Source organism: Macadamia integrifolia, chromosome 12 (assembly GCF_013358625.1).
Source record: "Macadamia integrifolia cultivar HAES 741 chromosome 12, SCU_Mint_v3, whole genome shotgun sequence".
In the NCBI taxonomy this organism is placed as follows: Eukaryota; Viridiplantae; Streptophyta; class Magnoliopsida; order Proteales; family Proteaceae; genus Macadamia; species Macadamia integrifolia.
This window is the reverse complement of record NC_056568.1, coordinates 11,220,478-11,226,065: the sequence shown is the minus strand read 5'-3', so window position 1 is coordinate 11,226,065 and position 5,588 is coordinate 11,220,478. Positions and strand designations below refer to the sequence as shown.

At 38.1% G+C, this 5,588-nt stretch overlaps 1 long non-coding RNA gene across 1 annotated transcript; it reads left to right on the top strand.

Annotated features, from left to right (window-relative positions):
* The first annotated feature begins 395 nt into the window (after window positions 1-395).
* LOC122058352 lies at window positions 396-1,037 on the top strand. Its single transcript, XR_006133731.1, has 2 exons — window positions 396-574; window positions 964-1,037. It is a non-coding gene; the product is annotated as an uncharacterized LOC122058352 (long non-coding RNA).
* The last annotated feature ends 4,551 nt before the right edge of the window (window positions 1,038-5,588 follow it).

Sequence of the window (5,588 nt, the reverse complement as noted above, 5' to 3'; positions counted from 1 at the left end):
ATATCAATTCGAAATCGATCCCATTAACCTTAGAATCAGCCATTTGATCTGAAAGTCCACTGATTCAAGGCACTAGTACCGGGAATATTCAGATTCAGAACGGAAAAATGAAACTGGTCCTGACCGATTCCGAGGCGAATCGGCAGAATCTTGATCCGATTTAAAGATATTTGAAACCTTGGGTACGCGGATAGATAGCAAGCCGATTCAGAGCCGAGACAACTAAGCTTGCAGCTCCGTGCAATTTGATGAGCCGTTGGTCCCACCAGTGGTTCTGTGAAGAGATTTTCGGAGAACCCGAAAACCGCCAATATCTACTTATCTTCTTTATACCCTAAAGTTTTATACATTTATTATTATTTTTCCTCCATAGAAGCAGGTAGAAACAGAATACGCGTATATAAAAGTGGGGGACGGGGAGCATCTCGTTTTTGCTTTCTTTATTTTACTTTTGTTTATAGTCATTATTAAACCCTCGGGCATCGATGTTCATCATCGACGTTTTCCTTCCCTCTCTCCATCTCTCGTCAATCTTTCTGCAACTTCGCTCCTGCAACGATTTTTCTCATCTCTTGTGAGTATCAGATCTACTTCTATGAATTCGTTTTTTTTCACTTAATGACTGATTTGCTATTAGGTTTTCTTCTCTGATTTTTTCCGCGTCTTGCGTCTTTAACGAACTGGTTTTCATCACAACTACTGGCACTTACGTTCGGATCATGGCATTCCTTTCTACGTATCTTCTCGTTACATGTTCTTGAAAACTCTGCAATTTTTATTTTTCTCCGATTAGCTTTATGAATTCTCTTATTTTTCTGTGTCGTTGAAGATCTTATCTGAATCAGAATTTTTTTCTGGTATTTAATTTTAGACGGAATCCGTAAGATTTCATGTACATTACGTGATGAAGTTGGTAGCTCTTCTCATTTAGTTTATGCATGATCGTCTTATTTCACTTCACAGGGCTTACTACAGATGGAATTCGAACAAAGACTTCGACGATGGATTCTAAATCATAATGTCTTCTATTGCAAGGTGAGTAGACGATCTCTCCTTCATTTCTTGCTTTCTGTAGGACAATGGAATCTGTGTTCTCCATGAACTTACTATTTATAGATTTAGCTTCTGTTGCAACTTTTTGTTTATCTCTTTAGGTGGATGAGTGCTTGTCCTGACCGGATTTCACTTACTTTTGTTAGTTCCATTTGGTTTCTGCCCATTGGTGTAATCAGCTTCTGTTTCTTTCTATCAAATTATGTTGTATGATATTCTAGAACGGTGAAGAGAAATGTTAGGATGGAGGAGAGGTTAATTTAGTTTCCCTCTAGTGGTTAAACCCTTTCTAGGCCTCTATTTGTTTTAGTGTTTTCTCAGGCCAGCATGTTTCTAAGTTCATCATAGCCATTATTAGCGACTGGTGCTTTTGGATTTTGGAGTCAAAACCACAAACAGCTGTTAAGTCTTTGTGGTTTAATTGGTAATATATGGTTTCCTTAAGAAGCTAACAATATCCAAGTCCATTAATGAGGCACTTTATATTACGAACTCTTGCATGAATCATCTTTTTTCTTCTGCCTAGTTGATTAATGATTGAGTTGCTAGTTGTGTTTAGTGGTTCAAGGTGGAATTGATGGAGGTTAGTGATTCCATTTTGTGGTAAGCTGTAATTACTAGAATTTTCGATGTGATGCGAGAAAACGAATGATTTACTTTTCCTAATGATGAAAAAAAATTATTGCCTGTGGTTCAAGGTGTTCCCATTCTTTGTATTTTTTTTTTTGTTTTTTGTTTTGTCTTCCTTTGTACGAAAGAAAGATAAGATCCTAATTCTGTCTTTTCATCCCACTTTTGGTTGTACATAGTCCTATTGGTAGCCATGTTTTCTTTTACCATTTTTTTTATTGGGTTGAATTTATTAAATGTTTTATGTTCCTTAGGAGCACTAATCCAATATCATTGTGATATTGTTGATGTAATGGGGATGGGTTGTGATTTTCATCAAATACATCTTCAACAAAATTATGATATTCTAGATGATGTGTTTAGTGTCTTTGGTCAGGGTTTTTTGTGTGTTCTATGAGAATGCGTTTTAATGTCATCTCATTTATAGATCAATATGCTTCATATGCAACAATTTTTTTACAAGATTAGTAGAAGTAGTTCACATGGATGATCAGGCATGGACCGACAGACCAACCAAACCTGACAAGTAAGCTCGAAACCAAACTGACTATTAAATAAATGGTGCGGTTTCGGTTTTACGATGAATGTTGTTGAATAAACTGGTTGCTATTGGTTCATATTGATCAACTCAAATCAAGGACTGATTAAGGACCGACTATAACTGTTTGGGGGTGTCAATTTTCCCAAATAGATGACCCAAACCTAGTTTGAAACCTCTCCACCATCTCTCCCTCTCATTTATAGACTCTCCTTCCCTTCTACTCTTCTTAAATTTCCATTGTGGGACGGAAAAGGAGTGCATTTTCTTAATCCTTTCTCCTCCCCTTTAGTCTCACATCATAATCTTATGAGAGGGAATAGACAGCATTATGCCTATCAGTAAGTCTAGGAAGCCCAGCCAAGTCCCAATATTGGTTTTGGTCTTGCTATGACAGAACTTATAGCAGTATCAACAATGTCGTAGCTAATAGAGATTATATTCTACCAGAACTAGCTCTAATTATCCTTTCAATTATAAACATTTGAAAAACAATTGTGAGTGCTTCCTATATGACCATAAAGCCTAAAGTAGATGGATTATGCTTAATCAAAACCAGATCAATCTCCTTATCAAATTCAATTTCCTCAAATTAAGAACATGTTTCACAAAACCATTGCCACCTTTGGAGGGTAACTGAATCAGCGTCGAGAAGTTGGTTTGACCTTGGTCAGAACTGAAATATTTTGGGTTTTGACTGGAACCAGTCAAAACTTTGCATGTTTTGGTTATGGATTTTGTTTAACTATTTCAGTAGTCAAATGGCCATATTTTGGCCCGGAACTTCAGTAGACCATAATTAAACATCTCTAATCAAATGGCCATGTTTTAGTTTGGTTTTGTACCCTAGGTTGGTAGTATACAGTGTACTTTGATGTATAGTGTATACTTCCTCAAATATAGTTTTTGCTAAACATATTGTAGTACTAAAACAAGGATTCATGTAGCTGACCCCATTAAGTTGGGACAAGTCTTTGGTTGTTGTGGTACTAAAACACATAAATTTAAGGGAAACAACTGAAATATGCATTGCAATTTACAAATGAAGAAAAACCATTTGATCAATATTAAATATTTAGGTGTTACAACTTATAAGTAGACGTACAAGCGTACAATTGTTACAACTACAAGTGTACGATGATCAATCAAGTGAGACTCAAAAGTCCCCTAAAATGCTGTTCCTTCAACACTGTAACAATAACACTTAGAATTCTGGACAGGCTCGAAAGATGAGGAAGATTGCTATCGCCGATGAAACCATTCCTCTGATTCTATCACAAAAGACAGCCATGCTATGTTTGAAGAAACACTTAAAATCCATCACAACAACCTAGTAGTCTCATCATCAACATACTCTAGGTACCCCAACCTCGGATATAGATCACCAGGTCGGAAAGCTAATGTAAATGTGGATCCATTTTAGTTGCTTGGTGGAAGGGGCTGATAAGGTTGTTGGGTGCTTGAGAATGAGATGATGTTATCCATAAAAGATGACACCCATTGTGATTGATCATCATGAATTGTGGGGAATGAAGATGATGAAGAGGGATATTAATCAAACCCGCTATACCCACTATACCTGATGCTAGATGTGTCTGTGGGAAACAAGGGTGTATGCACTGTCTTGGTTGTTTGTACCGACCATATCTACTACTACCCTCTATAATGAGTCATCCAAGTTTGCTAGATAAGGAAGAATTAACTATCTTCATGTCAATGCTATCATCCTCATTTTGTTTGAACCTGCTGTGCAAACCTCTGGAATAACTTGTACATGTGGGGGCACATGCACCATGGTCGGCATTTTGTGTAGCATTATTAAACTGTGTCTCTCGTGAATTGGACAACCTCCAGTTTCGGCTCTGCTTGAAGGCCCACAAATCTATTGCTAACACCACCACCACCACCACCACCACCACCATCATTATCACCATCCACCGTCGGATGTTGGTGGTGTGCGAGTGCGAGAACTAGAATGCGACCATTCCATATCCTCATCATTGTCGCTAAATTAGGGCTCAAAAGGTCGGGATTTTTATTTGTGAAATCGACCCTCTCAAGAAGCCATGAATTCAATAACATCATTGACACCCATCTGACTCTCACCCACTTGTTTGGGGGATCCTCCTTATCTGACTCCACTTGAAAAATGTCATTGAGCTTGGGTTTTTGTGGTAGTTCATGCCCATTTGTATGTGTTGCATGTTCAATCTGATGCAGATACGCCAACTGCTCCATAGGCTTACAACAAAATTAGTTCCTTCTTGGAGTGGATAGTGCAAACTTACTCCATTTGCTTTCGCATATGGAGACAGAACATGTTTGGGAAAGCATCTTAATCTCTATCTTCCTCAAGTTAGGTGCATTTCTCTTATATAGTACCTATCATTCACTTGTTTTAGAATAATTTTGGTAATTGATTGTACTTGGTACAAACTAATATGATGTGACCTAAGAAACTAACTTATTGAGCCTACTAGGAGAAGTATTGTCCCGACCGAACTTTGTGGATGCACGGACAAAAGTTCCATGTGCTTCATTGAAGATTTTAAATCTATGCTCATTTCAATCATTGGTAAGTCAAAAAATCAGTATGTTAATGGGTGTAATATCATTGATTATAAGTACTTAAGTAACAGCAAGTTCACCTCACTACTGTAGGCCAACAATACATTTGGGCTAGGTCGAGCTATGCCTCCACATCTTGCACTACGAATATAAATTCTTGATTCATCCCAAATCATTGCTTGTATTGGTACTTAGGATTGAGATAGGAGTGATGTAGATACGGCTGCCCTTTCTTGGTTGGACCAGCATGACCGGCTTTGGAAGCCAAGAGCCAAGAAGAACCGGTCCAACCCAGGGTTTTGGTCCAACAAGGGTTGGAAATAAAATTAGTAGTTTACTTAGTATTTTATTTCATGCTTTTAGTTTCCAAACTTGAACGCAGGAGTAGGATTTATTTCCTTGCTTTGGTTTCCTTTTATACTTGTTTCCTAATTTAGGCTAGTTTCCATTCCAGTTAAGTTTCTAATTTCATGTTCTTATTTTTCTATATATTGGTTGTAATCGACTGAAGATTTAGAGAGTAATTTGATTAATGAATGAACGTGTTAGTGTGATCCTCCTTTTCCCCCTCTCTACTCTGATTTCCCCTCCCTTCCCTAAGGGTTCTCCATCAACTTGGTATCAGAGCCGAAGGATCCTCCTTCGTTCTCTTCCTTTTTCCCATTCTCTGTTTTCGGCTCTACCGTGACAGAGAACAGCCAAAAAAAAAATCTTCATACCCATCGTCCCAGCTGAAACCCCAATCCCACGCCTTCAACCCTTCCGAAACCCCCACCGAGCCTCTGTTACCTCCGTCTCG